The sequence below is a fragment of the Ochotona curzoniae genome, unplaced genomic scaffold (genome assembly GCF_017591425.1).
Source record: "Ochotona curzoniae isolate NIBS_2020 unplaced genomic scaffold, NIBS_Ocur_1.0 contig_2318, whole genome shotgun sequence".
Classification (NCBI taxonomy): domain Eukaryota; kingdom Metazoa; phylum Chordata; class Mammalia; order Lagomorpha; family Ochotonidae; genus Ochotona; species Ochotona curzoniae.
In genome coordinates, this window is record NW_024465419.1 from 10554056 (window position 1) to 10571928 (window position 17873).

Sequence of the window (17873 nt, forward strand, 5' to 3'; positions counted from 1 at the left end):
GGGCTCCTAATTCTGTTTGACTCTTCACTCTATTGTGTTGGTATATTATTGTGTCACTAAACATATTTTTTAGCTCAGGAATTCAGACACAAAGTAATACCATGTGATTCTATTTATAGTAAGTTAAATTATTAAATCAGATCTGTGATGTTACAAGTTGGGCTGGGCTATAGGAATAGACAATATAAAGAGAACTTTGAGGGATAATGGTATTTCTTGATATATGTGCTAGTTATATGTGTGTGTTCACTTTGTGAAAATCCACCGAGTTATTTACAGATATAATGATTATCAGAATCATTGTGCCACTTAGCATAATCTTAGTTAAAACCTGTTGCATGGAAGTAGATTTATGACCAAAGCCTATTTCATATAATGATGTGTGCGTGTGTGTGTATGTGTGTGTGTGTTTTCCAAGTGGAAAAGACAAATACTTCAATGCAAGTTTTGCCATTTCTAACTTTAGACCCTCACATTTTGGTATGCTTTTTCTTTGCTTATATACCTGGGAGAGAAGTTAGGAATGAAGAATGAAAGAATAAACACAATGTTCCCTTTCATATTTTTGATGGATTAATGTATTATTGATTTATGTTAGGTTTAGAGATAGCCATTGACTATAATACTTTTCCCCAATTATATTATTCTGGTCATGACAACTTTGATAAGGAAGAACTGTTCTGTCTTCCCAAAGTAGTCAGTATAACTAACTGAGCAAATAAGAACCTTTCAGATATTCCTGTTGGTCCATACCCAAGGAAAAAGAAGGCATAGCCCTCCTGAGTCTGTGTGCCGTGGTTGGGCGGGCCTTGGCAATGACTTAACATGATTGTGGAAGCACAGATTTTACTTGATCATCGACACAGTCAGCATAGGTTTAGGGAAATGAAATCATTGGACTGATTACCTCATGTAATCAATGAGCTACCATGACCTTCATCCCATCGTGCCTAGTGCACTCTCCCTTATTTATTTATTAATTTATTGGATAAGATAAGAAAATGGGGAGTGAACCGTGAATGAAAGACCTCTCTTCCTACCCCTCTGTTGCTTTGCCTTTTAAATAAATGAATAAATGTTTGAAAACAAAACTAGGCTGTGTTTACACTTTTTTGCATTTTCTCTTCATCCCTCTTTTGTTTCTGTTCCCCAGTATGCCTTCCCTGGGTTACTACACAGTGCCAATCCACTTTCATCGAAGACAGCCTGAACATACTCTCTAAACTGTCAGCCTCACTGCACCATTCACCTGCTGACATCAGTTCACTTCGCCCTATGAGGATAAAGTTCTAGTGTCTCCCTCTCTCTTTTTAAAGATTTATTTATGTATGTATTTGAAAGGCATCGTTACAGAGAGAAGGAGACAAAGAGACAGCCTCCATCTGCTAGCTCAGTCCCCAAATGGCCATAATGACCAGAACTGAGCACATCTAAAGCCAGGAGCTTCCTCTGGGTATTCCATGTAGGTGCAGAGGCCCTAGGACCTGAGCCCTCCTCTGTTGCCTTCCCAGACTATAAGCAGGGAGCTGGATGGGAAATAGCTCAGTCAGGAAACAAACCAGTGCCCAAATGGGATGCTGGCTCTGTAGACAGAGGATTAGTGTGTTGAGTCACATCACCAGCCCAAGTTCTAACCTCTTAATAAAGTCTACAGAACACTTTTGGGGATAGCATTGTGGCATGGTAGGTTAACCTCCCACTGTCGATCTTGAATCCCATAAAAGACCCACTCAAGTGCCAGCTGTTCTGCTTTTAATCTAGCTCTCTGTGAATGGTCTGAGAAGAGCAGCAGAAAACAGCCCGCATGCTGGGCCCCTGCCACTCATGTGAGAGATTTGAATGAAACCCCTGACTCCTGGTATCCAACTGGCCCAGCCCAGGCAAATATAGCCAGCTGTGGAGTGAGCCAGTAGATGCAAGATATCCTTTTGTTTTGTTTCTCCCCTTCTTGTAATTCTGACTTTCAAATAACTAAATAGATCTTCAAAAACAAGCAACACAGCAAAATTCTTTGTATCAATGCATTGCTAAACGTTCTCCCTCTTTGTTGTCCAACCTCCTCCTTTTCTAGCCTTACTCATTGTTCCCCTATACACATTGCCACCTCCCAAACTCATCTTGTATTCACACTTGAAGACTCAGCTGAGATCTCTGGGAAGCGCCTGCCTTTGTGGGCAACTCTCTGTCCCACTAAGCTTGGAGCCCTTCCCATGATGTTCCAGAGTTAACAAGTATAGGCTTTCTGTGCTAACTGTGCTTAACATTTCCCACTTCCAGCATTATGTCGCTTGATACCCTGAAATTGGCCATGCTCTAAATGTTAATGTCTCAGAAATCAGCAAATGAAAAAGTGAATTTTCTTGGTAAACATTTACACCAGAATACCAATATACCCTGGTTGTTTTATAATACACTGGATATAATTTATTTCTTCATTTGTTCAATGACCATAATTACGGATTGACTACTATGTATGCATTCGGTGTTCACAATATAAACAGGGGCAAATAAGAGGGCTGTTGCCTTTATGCTCCTTACAGTTGAGGGGACATGTTAGAGACACATGTTAGTTAATTAGGAAAAAACCAGTAAAATATAAAATATTAGTTGTCATTGAGGACTAAAACACTGGGGAGTGGGGGGGGGGAGAAAGAAAAAGTATGATAGGGTATTTGACTTAGTTTAGGAGTTTTCCTGAGCTACAATCTGAAGAATCATCTTAAGTTCATGAAGGAACAAGGTGAAGGAACAGCATACCAGGCCAAAGGAGTGCCATGTGCTAAGCTCAAAGAGAATGTGATTCCCACCAGCAAGGAACTAAAACAAATGGGGTTAGAAGAGACTCAGGGAGCTTGGTCTTTTGCACATAATGTTTTTGCAGGCCCTACTAAGGAGTGATTTCTTTATCCTCAAATAGCCAGAAATTGTTGACATGTAAAAGCAGAAAAAACACAGTGTAGAGAAAAATCAGCACAAGATGACATCTTAGAAAGACACCAGTGCTAGAGTGCCCGGCTTGCAACTCTGGCCCTGCTGGTACTAGTAAGTCACTACCAATTTGCTAGGAAGCTTTCTGAGTCCTCTTTCCCTGATAGGTCCAGCGGAAGTAACGTACTACTTATTCTATGGGGGTATTTATGAAGTTCTAATGCTTTAAGCACAGGGCAATCTGTGTGGGCTGAATAGATTCAAGTTACACCTCTGCTTCTGATCCAGCTACCTGTCGATATGCACCCTGGGAAGTAATAGATGAAACAGATGAAGTAACTGCATCCCTGCCACCCATGTGGGAGTGCTGGTGGGGATCCAGTTCCAGGTTCCTGGATTCAGTGTGGTTCTGTCCAGGATTCTGTAGGCATTTAGGGAAAATGAAAATCAGCATAAAAATACTTTTCAGCTATTATTCTTACTACACTAAGAGTTGAACCACAAGAGAGAACTTTGATCAGTGCTGAAGGAATAATACAAAAACAAGCTGCAGAAGTCAAAAGGCTTTGATTCTTTAAAAACTAGCAAGTCACTTCCATCCTTAAGTCTGTTCCCCAGTGCTAATCCATGAATCTTCCACTGGTCCATGATAAACTAAATGCACAAATAACTTTTTAGAAACAAATTGGAAGCGTGATTTTACATTTGTTGCATTTCTGTATGCTTGCTTTAATGATCTCTTCAGCAATGGGGCTAGTAAAAGTTTAAAGCAGCTGTTAATAGGTCCCATGGAGATAGGTGAATGGACTGTCTTTTGTGTTTGTGATCATGTGATTTTTTTTTTAAAATGAAAAGTTTTCTCTGAGTGTATAGTGATAAGAAGTGCTCAGTGTTTCACAAACACAACTGTTGTCCACAATTAATGAGTTCACAATTAATACAGAGCAATGAAATGTACCAAAATGTCAGGCATGCAAAAATTGTGAGCACATACCTAGTGCCACAGGAGGCCAGTGAGTTGACAAACCCTATATCTATAACCACAGGAGTTACCTTTCGGTTTGTGTTTTGTTTCACAACCCAGTCCTTTCCCACTTGTGCAGCCAGTCTGAATCAGAAACCTCCACCGCAAAGCTCTGCACCTTCCCCTGTTGCCTCTGCAGGCTTGACCTGAGGCCACAGCTCCAGAGCAGTATCATGGCCCTCGGCCCTGAGCAGCAGGGTGAAGGCAGAGTGGGCGCAACGTCCACCACTCCACCTTCTCTCGCACCCCCACCACCTGTGGACTCAAATGAAGAAGCTTCCTGCTTCTCCTCCACCCCCGGGGTTGGGGGCAGGTACCCAGAGTATGACCCTCAATTTCTGTCACAACCCAGAAGGTGAGGAACTATCCTGTCAGCTTGTCTCCCTGAGGTAGCCTGAGTCCGGGCGAGACCCCCAGGTGTTCTGGAGATTGGACGCAGGCCTCAGTGCCGGCCTGTCCCACCCCGCGCCCCGTGCCCCGCGCCCCTTGTCCCCGGCCTTTCCCGTCCCGCCAGCTCCGGGGTGGGGGGCAGGGCCGCGGTCACGAGACGGCGGCCTCGCCCGGGGTGTGGCCGCCGCCGCCGCCGCCGCCACCTTAAGGCCCGGCCGCAAGCCTTGCCCCCGGCACCGACTCCTGCGTCGCGGCAGCGGGAGCCTCCAGACCAGGTGCGTACGCCGCGGGCCGGGCCGGGCCGGGCTCTGACTCCTCCTGCGGCCGCGACGGGCAGGCCGAGGCCGAGTCCGGCCCGGTGGAGGGGGCCGGGCTTCCAGACTCACTGATTCGTAGAAGCGACTGCAGGGCGGGGCTGGCAGCGGCGGGCTGCGGCCTAACTTGTGTGGTGACGCGAGCGGCGCGGGGCCTAGGCACGGGGAGAGAGTGGTTGTGGAGGAGGCTGTGGCAGACCACTTTTCTAGGCCCTCCGCTCAGCCCCAAGGCCCAGCGCCCGGAGCCGCCAGGGGCCAGGGAGCTTCCCAGCGCGCATCCCCCTCGCCCACTTCTGTCTGGAATATCCGTGGTTCCCTTGAAGCTCCCGGGTGTTTGGGGGAGCTTTCTGGAGGTTCCTTTTTAATTTTGCTGTATACTTTCTCTTCGGTGTGTGGGTGGAGGCTCCAGCGTTAGGTTTTTAAGTTGCCTGAATATCAGATTGGGACAGACTTGTGTATTAAGTAATTTAATGAATGAGAGAGAACCTGTTGGAGTAAAACTGAATGTATTAACCAATCAGTAAGTGAAACTTGGAGAGAACCGTAAGTGAATTGACAGCAGTGCCCAGGCAGTGCAAGCAATGCAGACACAGGCTTATACTCTTACTTTCTGATCGTTTGCTAAAAAGTTGAGTTAAGAAAACAAACAAACAGAAACCCACTTTGGTTAAGAGTCATTCTGATTGTGATTTCTGAAAAGGAGTTCTAGTCCGTGAGTGAAGAAGAAAATCACTGGACACAACCCTTACTGTTTCCACTTTAGGCAGATTTTGGCATCTTTGCTTGAAAGACGCTTGTTTTTTTTTCTTGCTTGTGTTTTGTACTTTCTACTTTGGACTTGTAAGGAATCACTGTCACTGTAACATTATGTAATGCCTCTGACTTGTTTGGAGAATCAGGAATTTCTCATGAATTACCGATTTTACCAAGACAGGGCCTGGCTGCTGATGTGGTGACAAAAGGTGGCTAAATATGACCCAGAGAGGAAAAGAGACACGTCTACCTGTGTGTGAATGTACAGAATAAGACCGATTTAACGCATTTGGTCATTACAGAAGTTCCAGGTTGCTTGGGCCCAGGGAATCTTTTTAGGTTTTAATTTTTTAATCTTTAAGATGAGGGAGTGTCCTGAATTTCTACTGTCACAGGCTTAGGTCTAACTTGTCAACACTGTAGCTCTTTCAGGCAATATTGCATTATTTCTACTCTGTTCGGAGAAGTGTGCCATTATTGATTGACATACCTTTGTAGTTATCACAGATCATGATATTTTGGAACTGAAAGTACCTTGAAATTTTGTGGGGTTTTTTGTTTGTTTGTTTTGATATTTATTAACTGCGAAGGCGGAGTTACACACAGAGGTAGAAGCACATAAGAACAGTAGTCTCCCAACTGCTGGTTCATCCCTGAGTGGCTGCAATGGTCAAGGCTGGGAGCTTCTTATGGGTCTCCCATATTTGTGCAGGGACCCAGGGACTTGGACCATGCTTTGCTGCTTTCCCAGCTGTGTTAGTAGAGAGCTGAATTGGAAGTGGAGCAGCCAGAACACAAACTCGCAGGCACCCTTATGTGTACCAGGTAAAGCTGTTACTGGTGGCAGCTTTACTTGGTACACTGTGGAGGTGGCCCTCAAGTTTTTATAGTACTTTAAAAAAGTATTTTTACAGATATATCACAATATTTCTTGCATGCTGTATGTAATAGAAAATCTCTAACATGTTGAATAAAATTCAATTTTACCCACTTTCAGTTATTTCAGGTCTGTTGGGAAGGGTGGGCCAAACATATTTCCTATTTCTTGATGAAAAAGGCAGACTTTTTTAGGTTCTTCTCAGAAAGCAGGTTATGGGGTCATGTGTCATTAAGGCATGAGCTATAGCAAACGATATTTCTAGGGTACTAAGCACCACGATGCACTGTTATATTTTGATCTTTTAACTTATATTGCCCTCATTTAATTATCACTAAAAGCTTAAGAGCTAGATACAATTGGAATCTCTATTTGAACTTCCCAAATAGAAACAGTGCTTGTATAATAGGAAAATCAAGATTGAAAACAGAGAGAGGCAGAATTTCTGCCAGAGACAAAGGCAATCCCTATTGGGAAAGGCTGTGTGATGCTGAAGGCTATGGTGTGTGTGTGTGTGTGTGTGTGTGTGTGTGTGTGTGTCCAGGTATATATCAATTCTGAGACATTGTGGGTGAGTTTGGAAGAGAAGGTGGGATTCTAGTAGACTCTGATATGTTGCCCTAGATGCTCTTGCTTTCTCATCTTGAACACATTCGGACATAGAAATTCAGGGAGTCCAGCATGGGTGGCAGTGAGGGTTGCCATCACTGAGTGGTACTTAACACACTCTGAACTCTGAGCACCCAACAGTGCGCTTTCTTGAAGTGGCTCTGGGTCCTGGGTAAGGCGCTCTCTCCCAGCCTCTTCTTTGAAAGGAGAACAGCTCTTGTGCTAAGTACAGTGCGCATCCCTGTAATCCAGGGAAAGAATTCAAGGTAGATTCCAGCACCCTTGCAGGACTGTCAGAGGGGCCTATAAAATAAATGGAAAATTATTTTGTTTCACTTTTTTTGTCAGGCAGATTTAGCCCTCACAGAAGGCAGAAACCAATTGTGGTTGCCTGAAAAACTGGGAGCTGATGCCAGTTTGATTTAGCTAGGGAGGTTATATCTCTGCCCTGAAGGCTGGATGGATGGAACATACCTTCCCATGGCTCACAACATTATGAAAAAAACATTAAAGCAACAATTTTTATTACTTGCCCTGATGTGAGAGCTTTAAAATATGCTTTTTTCCTCCTTACTTCCACCCTCCTCAGCCTTCCTAAACCACTTAATTTTTAAAAACGAACAACCCATTTATGAGTTTGCTCTAGTCAGATTATGAGTCCTTTCTGGTGTTGCTGGGTTTTTAATGCAGAATTTCTAGGTCTCTGGAACTTTTTCTTTAATGCTTATTTTATTCAGAAAACACTATTTGCAGTGACCATTTGTTGAGTGGAGGGTACAACCACGTGCCAGATAAAGATTGATGAGATTGGATTTTAAGTAGGTGAGTGCCCACTACAAAGAACTGTGCCACAGGAGATATAGAAATTGTAGCCTCTCGGAGAATCAAGATGGCGGAATAGGGTAAGGACACGTTTAAACGGACAGAGAAACATTTAACCAGAATGAAGCAGAGAGGACATATTTCAGGAAATATGAAAGGACAAAACAACAGCAGAGGGGTACCTGGAGACTGACAGACACAGGAAAGCAGCGGGCACAGCAGTGTGGTGTTGCAGTGAATGATATTCCAGCATGGTGATCTAAACTCCACCAGCAGCCGGAACTCCACCAGCAACCAGGTGGGAAGGGACTTTCACTGGGAGCTTGGGAGGTGAACCCAGACGAGGAACTGTCTGTCCTGCTGGTCTGTTTGATTTGAAATAGGATTTGACCAGGAGCAGAGACAGAGCAGCAGGTCCCAGGCGGGCAGTGCGAGAACAGCGAGGATTTCATAGCCCAGTCAGCCCCCTAGAGCTGAATTGGGCGCCATTTTGCCTAAGGAGGAAAGGGCAAGGGAAAGGACTGAGCATGCTCTGAGAGGGAGTGAGCTCATTTCTGACTCGGTGAACTGCAATGACATGGCATTCTACGGGTTCCATCCAGGGCAGGTCTGGGTAACCCTCGGATCTGTCAGCCAGCAGATCAAGAACTGTTGTGGTAGCAAGTTGGGCACCATTTTGCGCACTGTGGCAAAAGCTTTGGGACTGCAGGGGGCAACAGTGAATTGCGCATATGCTGAGCTCCCGAGAACTCGCTGAGGTCCCGCAGGAAAATAATACCGACTGTGGCATCGTACCAGTCAAAACAGGTCCATGTGGCACCCAGACCTAGCGTCCAACAAGTTCCGACCAGATTGGCGCCACCAACAACCTAACTAGATAGGACACCTGGTGTCTCTTTAATCCTGGAACCCTCTCCAACCAGAAGAGGGAGAAAGGTTGCAGAGACAACAGTGCAGCCTCAGCACAGTATCACAGGAAGTGGAGAGTGGTGAGCCAAGAGCTGGGCTGTGGAGACCACAGTGGATATCTGACATAAGAAGCCAGACCTGGAACTCGCTGGAGGTTGTGGCACAAGTGGCTGCAAGCGAAAAGTTGTGTACCAACTACAATAAGTAAAATCGCATTGTAGACCTGTGGGTGACACAGCTTAGAAACCTGCCCCAAGAAGAAGACTCTGCTAACCAGAAGTACAATGATCAAGAGCAAAAGAAGAGACAAAGGCACAAAGAATATTACTGAAAACTCCCCTACAAAGGAGCAAAACCCTATGCCAACCTCAGAGTTAACTGAGGAAGACATTGAGAAAATGGGGGACACAGAATCCATAAGACTCATTTTAAAGATTCTGGTCAAAAATGAGAAGTTAATGCAAGAGTTCAAAGAATTTAAGGAAGCAGTAAAGGAAATCAAGGCTGGTATATCCGACATTAGAACACAGTAGAGCAAATTAAAGTACAGTGGAGAGTCTCCAAAATAGGATGAAGCAAGCAGAAGAAAAAAATCTCAGAATTGGCAGATATCTCCTGTCACCAGGGGGAAGCAAACAAAAAGCTGGAAGCAGAGCTGGATCAGGCCAAAAAAAGTATTCAAGAATTGAAAGACACTATTAAGAGGCCAAATATAAGAGTTATGGGAGTCCCGGAAGGTGCAGAAAGAGAAGCTGAGTTTGCAAATGTATTTAAGGAAATAATCAAGGAAAACTTCCCCAGTCTGGAGAAAGAATTGGGAAACAAGATCCAGGAGGGACACAGAACTCCCAACAGGTTTGATCAAAAGCGATCTTCACCAAGACATATGATTATCAAGCTCTCTTCAATTGAACATAAGGAAAAGATCCTTAAATGTGCACGTGAAAAACATCAATTGACATATAAAGGAAGGCCAATTAAGCTCACAGGAGATCTCTCACAGGTATCTCTACAGGCAAGAAGAGAATGGAGTGACATATTCCAGATTCTAAAAGAAAAAAATTGTCGGCCTAGGATAACATACCCTGCAAAGCTTTCTTTCATCTTTGAAAATGAAATAAAATTCTTCCATAGTAAAGAAAAGCTGAAAGAATTTGCCTTTTCCAAACCTGCTCTACAAATGATACTTCAAGATGTTCTCTTGACAGAGAAGAGGAATAGCGCCTACCAAAACCAAAGGCAAACGGGAAGAACATCCAAGTAAAATGACAACAGAAGACTAAATCAATGAACAACCCATTCCTAAAATGACAGGACCAAAGTACCACCTATGTATATTTAACTCTGAATGTAAATTGCATAAGCTCAATCAAACATCATAGATTAGTAGACTGGATTAAAAAACAAAACCCATCTGTTTATTGTCGGGAGGAGACACACTCCAACAAAGATCAGCGGAAACATGGGCTTTGTTGTTTTCTGTTGGTTTCATCTCTTCAAAACACTTTCTTCTGATTAAATCACTCAATGACTCGTAGATCATGCAGTGGCATTATTTTCTTCAAGGAGGTTCTTGATTTTCACTTCTTCAGCTACATGTTGGACATTTAATAGCATGTTGTTTAACTTCTTGGTATTGTTAATTTCTTTTTTCTTCCGGAAGTTGATTTTGTTTTGTGGCTCTTCATTTAAGGTAAGGTAAAGTAGTTGTGTAATGGAGACTGTCATATCTAGTAACATGTCATTTAACTTCATGGCATTGTAAATTTCTATTTTTCTTTCTATTGTTGATTCTGTATCATGACTTTTCATTTAAGGGAATGTACAGTAGCTATGTAATGTGAGGATGTAACCTCATGTAACCAGATGTGAGGATGCAGTGTGGTCAGCATCTCTGTTTCCACACAAAGATGGACTTACAGTGAAACTGTTTATATTATATTTTGACAATAGGATTCTGGACTCTCTGCCATTGTCCATGCCCGCAATGATGAACATATGACTGAGTATGAAGAACTATATGTTAATAATGATATAAAGGAACTGGGGGAGGGAGTTAGTTGCGGAGGAGATAGGGGAATATGGAACTGTATCGTAAAATGATAGCAATAATAATAAAATGTGAAAAAAAAAAGAAATAATAAGGGAAAATTTCCCTAATCTGGAGGAAGAATTTGGAAGCAACATCCAGGAGGGACATAGAACTCCCAACAAGTTTTACCAAAAGCTATCTTCACCAAGACACATGATCATCAAGCTCTCTTCAGTCGAACACAAGGAAAAGATCCTTAAATGTGCTCTTGAAAAAAACCAACTGACATATAAAGGAATGCTAATTAAACTCACAGGAAACTCTACAGGTCAGGAGAGAGATGAGAAACATATTCCAGATTCTAAAAGAAAAAATTGTCGGCCCAGGATAACGTACCCAGAAAAACTTTCTTTTGTCTTTGAAAATGTAATAAAATTCTTCCACAGTAAAGAAAAGTTGAAAGAATTTGCCTCTTCCAAACCTGCCCTACAAAGGATGCTTGAAGGTGTTCTCTAGACAAAGAAAAGGAATAGCACCCACCAAAACCAAAGCCAAATGTGAAGAACTTCCTGGCAAAATAACAACAGATGACTTCATCAGTGAACAACCCAGTACCAAAATGGTAGGACCAAATTATCACCCATGCATATTAACCCTGAATGTGAATGGTTTAAACTCATCAATAAAACATCATAGATTAGTAGACTGGATTAAAAAAAAAAAAAGAAATTGTAGCCTCTCTATCTCCTAGTGATATCGAAGGAAAACTGCACAAAACCGGTGAATTCTGAGCTGTGATTTGAAACAAAGGCCCAGAGGAAGAAGAACATCCCCAAAGAAACAATTACAAGGGCAAGGGAAAGATGGTGAGTGAAACCTTGGCATTCCAAGCGAGGGATGAGTTTCCTAAGGCCATGGTGGTACAGGGTGTGTGTGTGTGTGTGTGTGTGTGCACGAGCCCACCTGGCAGAAATCAGGCTGTGAAGGTTCTTCAATGCCACATGATTTCAACTCTATCACAGCTGAGATAATCTTGTTTTGTTTTTCGAAGCTGAATTTTAAGCAAACAGCTCAAGTAATAATGTTTTGAAAGAACTGGAGAGGGAAGAGCCAGGAGGCCAGAAAGGAAAAAAAAAAAAAACCTAGGAAAAAAAGAGGATGCTGTTGCTATGTTGCTATAGCCTAAATGAGATAAGCCAGTGTAGTTTTGAGATGTTTTAGGAAACAGGACAGTATTTAATGACTATGTGATTATGCAAAATAGGTTGAAAATACTTCTGAGGTGCTGGAATTAATTAACTGGCTGAATGAAGATGCCATTAATGAGGATTATAAATATAAAATGCAGAAAAAGCTTGGGGAGAAGACAAAAGGTAGAGGCTCGCCATGATCTAGACTGGGCTGTAACTGCTGAGATGTTACATTAAGACCCTGCCAAACATGACCACTGATCCTCAGTTTAAAAAGATGTGTCAGTTTAGTAAGTCACTTGGAAAAAGTTGAAAACCCCCACATAGCTTGGTTAGTGAATGTTACATCGTGTTTCAGATGAGTTCTTAGAACTCTAATGCTTATGTAAGTTCTACTGAATATAAAAAAGTTGAGAATTCAGACAATGAGGGCTTGTTCTAAAGCACCAAGAGAAACTGAAATTGAGGAAGACAGACAGGAGGGGCTCAATGGAGCGAAGATAAGCAAGTGGAGTGCAGTAGGGAGAGCCAATGGCTAAGGACAAAGGTAGAGACAGACTTGGAATACAGAGAAGACATTTGAGCTGACTTCTAAATAACTGCTTCTTCAATGGGATGAGTATCACAAGCTGTGATTTCTCATCTTACTCATTTCTCCAGAAAAAAACAAACAGGAGATTGTTTAGAGGTGTGGGTGCTGAGCACAGAGCTTGATTTTATCTTGCAAAGTGTTGGGAAACTTTAAACTGAGTGAAAAATAAAATGGGGAGAGGAAGATAAAAATCCAAAGGATAATAATTAGGAGACTTTTTTTCAGAACATTGAACAAATTCTGTGATAAAGAGTTGATTTTCTTTCTTTTTTATTATTATGATTTAATGATATGTTTCCATAGGCTCTGGGATTTTCTTTATCCCCTTGCAAGTCCCCCCCCCATTTTCCTTATTAATATAAGGGGAAAGTACAATAGTGTAGTTTTCAGAAGCAGTCGTAAGTTCAGCATTCTGTTATGTAAGAGTATCCTGACATTGTGGGCATGGACAATAGCAAAGAGTCCAACATCCTCACATCAGGATACACTTAACAGTTTCATTGGGAGTCCATCTTTGATCTTTAAGTAGAGATGCATACTGAATTGTATCCTCACATCTGGATATGGTAGTCTCCATTACATAGTTACTATACATTCCCTTAAATGAAAAGCTACAAAACAAAATTAAATAACAGGAAGAAAAATAGAAATTTATAATGCCATGAAGTTGTATAACAGTATAACACACTACTGAATGACTAATGTGTCACTGAAGAAATGAAAAAGAAAATCAAGAAACTTCTTGAAAAAAATGGTGCTGCTGTATGACCTATGAGTCAGTGAAGAATCTAATATGAGGAATAAAAACCTGGATAAATGAAAATAAAAATAAAAACATTGAAATCCATGAGATATAGTTTCCACTGATCTCTTTGGTGGGATGTGTCTACTGTAGACAACAAATGGATTTTGTTTTTTTGATCCAGTCCACTAATCTATGATGTTTGATTGAGGAATTTAAGCCATTTACCTTCAGGGTTTATATGGATAGATGGTAATTTGGTCCTGTCATTTTAGCTATGGGTTGTTCGTTGTTTGATTTAGTCTTCTGTTATTATTTTATCGGGATGTTCTCCACATTTGCCTTTGATTTGATAGGTGCTATTCTTTGTCAAGAGAACATCTTTAAGTCACATGTAGGACAGGTCTGGAAAGGTGTATTCTTTGAGCTTTTGTTTTTACTGTGGAAGAATTTTATTTCATTTTCAGAGACAAAGTTTTGCTGTGTATGTTATTGTGGGTGATGATTTTTTCCTTTTAGAATCTGGAATATGTTGCTCCATTCTTTTCTGGCCTGTAGAGTTTCCTGTGAGAGATCAGTTGTGAGTTTGATTGGGGTTTCTCTATATGTCAATTTTTTTACATGCATATTTAGGGATCTTTTCCTTATGTTCGATTGAAGAGACCGAAGAGAGCTTGTTTATCATGTATCAGGGTGAAGATCGCTTTGGTCAATCCTAAAGGGAGTTCTGTGTCCCTTCTTTATTCTGTTTACCAGTTCTTTCTCAGTGTTATGGAAAGTTATGGAAGTTATAAAATTATGGAAGTTTTTATTTATTATTTTATAATGTACATCTTTAAACCCAGCTTCTCTTTCTACATGTTCTGGATGTCCATAATTCTTATATTTGGCCTTTTAGTATCTCTTAATTCTTAAATACCTTTTTTTAGCTTCACCTTGCTTTGTTTCTAGATTTTTGATTGTGACAAGAAATACATTCCAGTTCTGAGATTCTTCTGCCTCATACATTCTGTTGCTAAAGCTTGCCACTGAATTTTTAATTTGCTGCATTGTGTCCTTCATTTCTAGTAATTCTGCTTGATTTTGTTTCAGTGTACTGTTTTCCTGTGGGACCAGTGCAATGCACTGGGCTGGAAATGAGTTTGCTCCTGCCTTAATGCATATACAGCTTGCTGTTGTCCTTCCAGTCCCACAGTCTTTACTTCACTGTGCAAAATGTCACCGGACGTGGCACTGGAATGGGTCTGGGCTGTGAAATCCATCCTGTTCCTGCCCTGTCTGCTTAGGGTCTGCCATTCTGTCTCTGTTTCTGGTCAGATCAAATAAATCAGCAGGACGAAGAGTTCTTTGCCTGGGCTCACCTCCTGAGCTCCGGTAAACTTCCCTGGCTGCTGGTGGAGCTCTGGATGCTGATGGTTCTCTGGCTGCCACTAGTGGACTACCGCTAGGGTGTCTGGTCATTGCAACACTGCTCCATTGTCTCCGCTGCTTCCCTGTGTCCATCAGTCTCCAGGTACCCCTCTGTTGTTAGCCTGTCCTCTCCTATTTCCTGAAATCTGCCCTTTTTCGCTTCTCTCTAATGATTCTCCATCTGTTTAAACATGTCCTTATTCTATTCCACCATCTTGAGTCTCCCAAAAAATAGTTGTTGCTATTAGAAAAATGAGGATTGACACAATGTGTTTGATATGGTAATATTAGCATAGAACTTAAAATTGTAAAAACAATTTTATATGCAATTATTTAAAGAAACCGATATAGCCAGGCATTATTTTTTTTTATAAGCTATAGGTTTGAAAGTAAGATGGCTGTAGTTTAGATCACATCTGAGGCTGGCAAGAACCCCTAGTTTTCTTACTTTTAGTCCACTACTGTGCTGCTGTAACGACTTTGCTTGGCCTTGGATCCTTGGCCCTTTGCACGGTGTCTTCTCCATTCCCACTGTATCATGATACAGGAAAGTAAAAATAAAAATAAGAGAGATGATATTTGAAGACCAACAGAGCCCAGGTCTTTGGGGAGAGAGACCATGATAGGGTTATTTGAAGTAGCTCTGCTATGTACAGGAGGAATGTTCATGAATGATTGTATTTAGAGACTGTATGTAAATTCAACAATATATTCAATGAAACTAAGGAGTGTGCCATCTAAAACAATCTTATGAAAAAATATGTGAGGCAGATAATTGCTTTATGAAATGAACAATCAGTCACTCCTTGACATATTTGCCTCAATAAATCTAAATTTTTAAATAGGAGGTTTTTTTTAAAGTAAGATACACCCACAGTAAGCTATATGTGTATTTATTCTATGTGAAGTTTTTTTTCTAACATTGGTACTCAATATTAAGAGGAAAATCTGGAACTGGACCCCGGGTTATTGGAGATTCCTTAAAGCATATTAAATGTGATGATTTTTAGTTAAATCTGTGTAGTTACCTTTATTGTTAACCACACATCTAAGGAGAGGACATTGGAAAATGGGGTAGGAAACAGAGATCCAAGGCTGCACTAGCGTTGCCCCTATTCTGCCAGTTAAATGTAGATATAACACGGTAAGGAAACCAGAAACTTGCATGATCCTTGAATTTCATATAAACATTACCATGAAAATAAGTATATTCCAAACCAAAAGGATCTGGAGTTATTTGTGTGAAGAAATTTAAAAAACCCTGAAGGCATAGTTGTGACATTTTATGGGTCAGATTTTAAAAATACCCATTTTCAAAATATGTAAGCAAATGGTGAAGTATTGTAATACTATAGGTGAAATCAGTGAGGGAGGAGAGTTGTGACGGGGGGAGTCTTAGAGCCTATGGAGCTGTATCATAAATTAATGATAATAATAATAGAAATGTGAGGATATAAGAAAAATCCATTTGTAAATGAACTTATGTCTTCTTTTTTATAAAGCAAATCAAGTAGATAAAACCAAATGGCCATATAGATTAGACTAATATAAATAATTTGAGGTTGAAAAATATAATGTGTAAGAGTGAATAGGGACATGAAAGGTTTTAATCCTATGTTCTTTTACTATTAATCTAAAATGATACCTAATAGATTATATATGAATATGTATGTGCATGATATATAATGAGGGATCTTCAAAAAGTTTGTGGAATTGTGTATTATGAAAAATTTCATGGATCAGAGTTTTTATGCACCAAAATAAACTTATACTAACTTATTGTAACATGTCTGAACAGGATCTAGTTTGAGTCAGTAAGAAGGATGATCAAAGTGCCCCTATAAGAACAACATTTATTTTGCTAAAATTCAAGCAGAAGCAAACATCCAGTTTCTGATGAAGCTTGGATGGAAGAATGGTGAAATAGGGCATTTTCTAAGGAGTTTCTAAGGCAAATTCTCTAATCATAAATTTATAAAGGGTAGCTTGTTTGAAGATGGGAAGACATGATTGCTCTGGCCAGCGGAGCCAATAACGTGGACAGGGAGAGGGTCTGGGGATGAAGCACCTACAGGAGACCAGTGTTGGTAGAAGTCTCTCACAAGTCTCTCTTATTACTTCTCCACCTCTCCTTATACTCTTACCCCCAAGTTCTTTAGCCAAACAACTGAATAGGCTGAGTCTAATTAGTCTAGGCGCTTTTAGCCAAAGCCCATTTCCTGTTATTGCTTGTCTTAACGAGCGCTAACTCTAGCCCACAACACGTGATGTTTAGGCCCAGGCTCACACAGCAGATCATCTACATCTGTGTGAGTAGAAAGACTGAATGTGCTTGTACTGGAGTTGAGGAAGGATGCTGGGGAGCAGCAGAAATGGTAGGTAATGCCACAGACGTCTCAGTTGGTGTAGTTTACACAATTTTGACTGCAAAACTAGAGAGGGGAATATTTTCTGATAGATGGGTGCCAAGACTGTTGCATCCAGATCAACTACGAACAAGACTGATGTTTTCAATGGGAATTTTAAGCAAGCGCGATCAAGATCGGGAAGCGTTTCATTGAAGGTTTGTTAACAGGGGATGACACATGGCATTGCCAGTAAATTGCAGAATACAAAGCCACAATGAAAGCAGTGGCTAGTAAGAGACTGAAGTGAAAATCAATGCAGAAGTGGTCTGGACCAGAGCAAATGGTGTGGCCAAAAGTTTTTTGGTATTTTTAAACAGTTTGCTCTGTGACTTTCTGAGGGCCAAAGATTAGCATCAGCTTGTTAGGAGAGTGCAGTGATGAAGTCGGTTGCAGTTTTAGCAAGAAAACCCCTAGGAGAGCTTCTGCACTCAATTTCTACTGTGACAATTTTCCTGTTCATTCTTCACCAAGTAGAGATAATTTTGGTAGAGTTTTTAAAAGTAAATAACTAAGCTTCTATTTGGTGTTCTCAATTTGGTTCCCGCTGACTTCTTTTTGTTTCCTAATCCTAGAAAGTCTTTTAAGGCACCCATTATCATTCAGCTATTAATGTAAGAAGAATTGCATAGATTAGTTAAAATCTTGGGCAATTCATTCTTCAGAGAATGACTAAATCGGTTGTATCATCACTTATAAAGTTGTCCTGAACTCGATGGAGCTTATGTTGAGAAGTGAAGTTTGTATTTTTATGTTTATTTTTAAATTCAATGTCCACAAACATTTGAATGTCTGCTGGTATATGGTGTGTGTTTCCTTTTTTACTGTAAATTAAATTCTAATTATGGTGTGCAGTTGCATGTATAAACTATAGAT

General features: G+C 41.0%; 1 protein-coding gene across 2 annotated transcripts in view; it reads left to right on the forward strand.

Moving 5' to 3' along the window:
- The first annotated feature begins 4547 nt into the window (after positions 1–4547).
- CPQ (carboxypeptidase Q) overlaps positions 4548–17873 on the forward strand; it is a 453907-nt gene continuing 440581 nt past the window's right edge. For both annotated transcript variants that reach the window (XM_040972619.1, XM_040972620.1), the window contains exon 1: positions 4548–4617. The gene's annotated coding sequence lies outside the window, so the exon portion shown is untranslated. The remainder of the gene's footprint in view (positions 4618–17873) is intronic.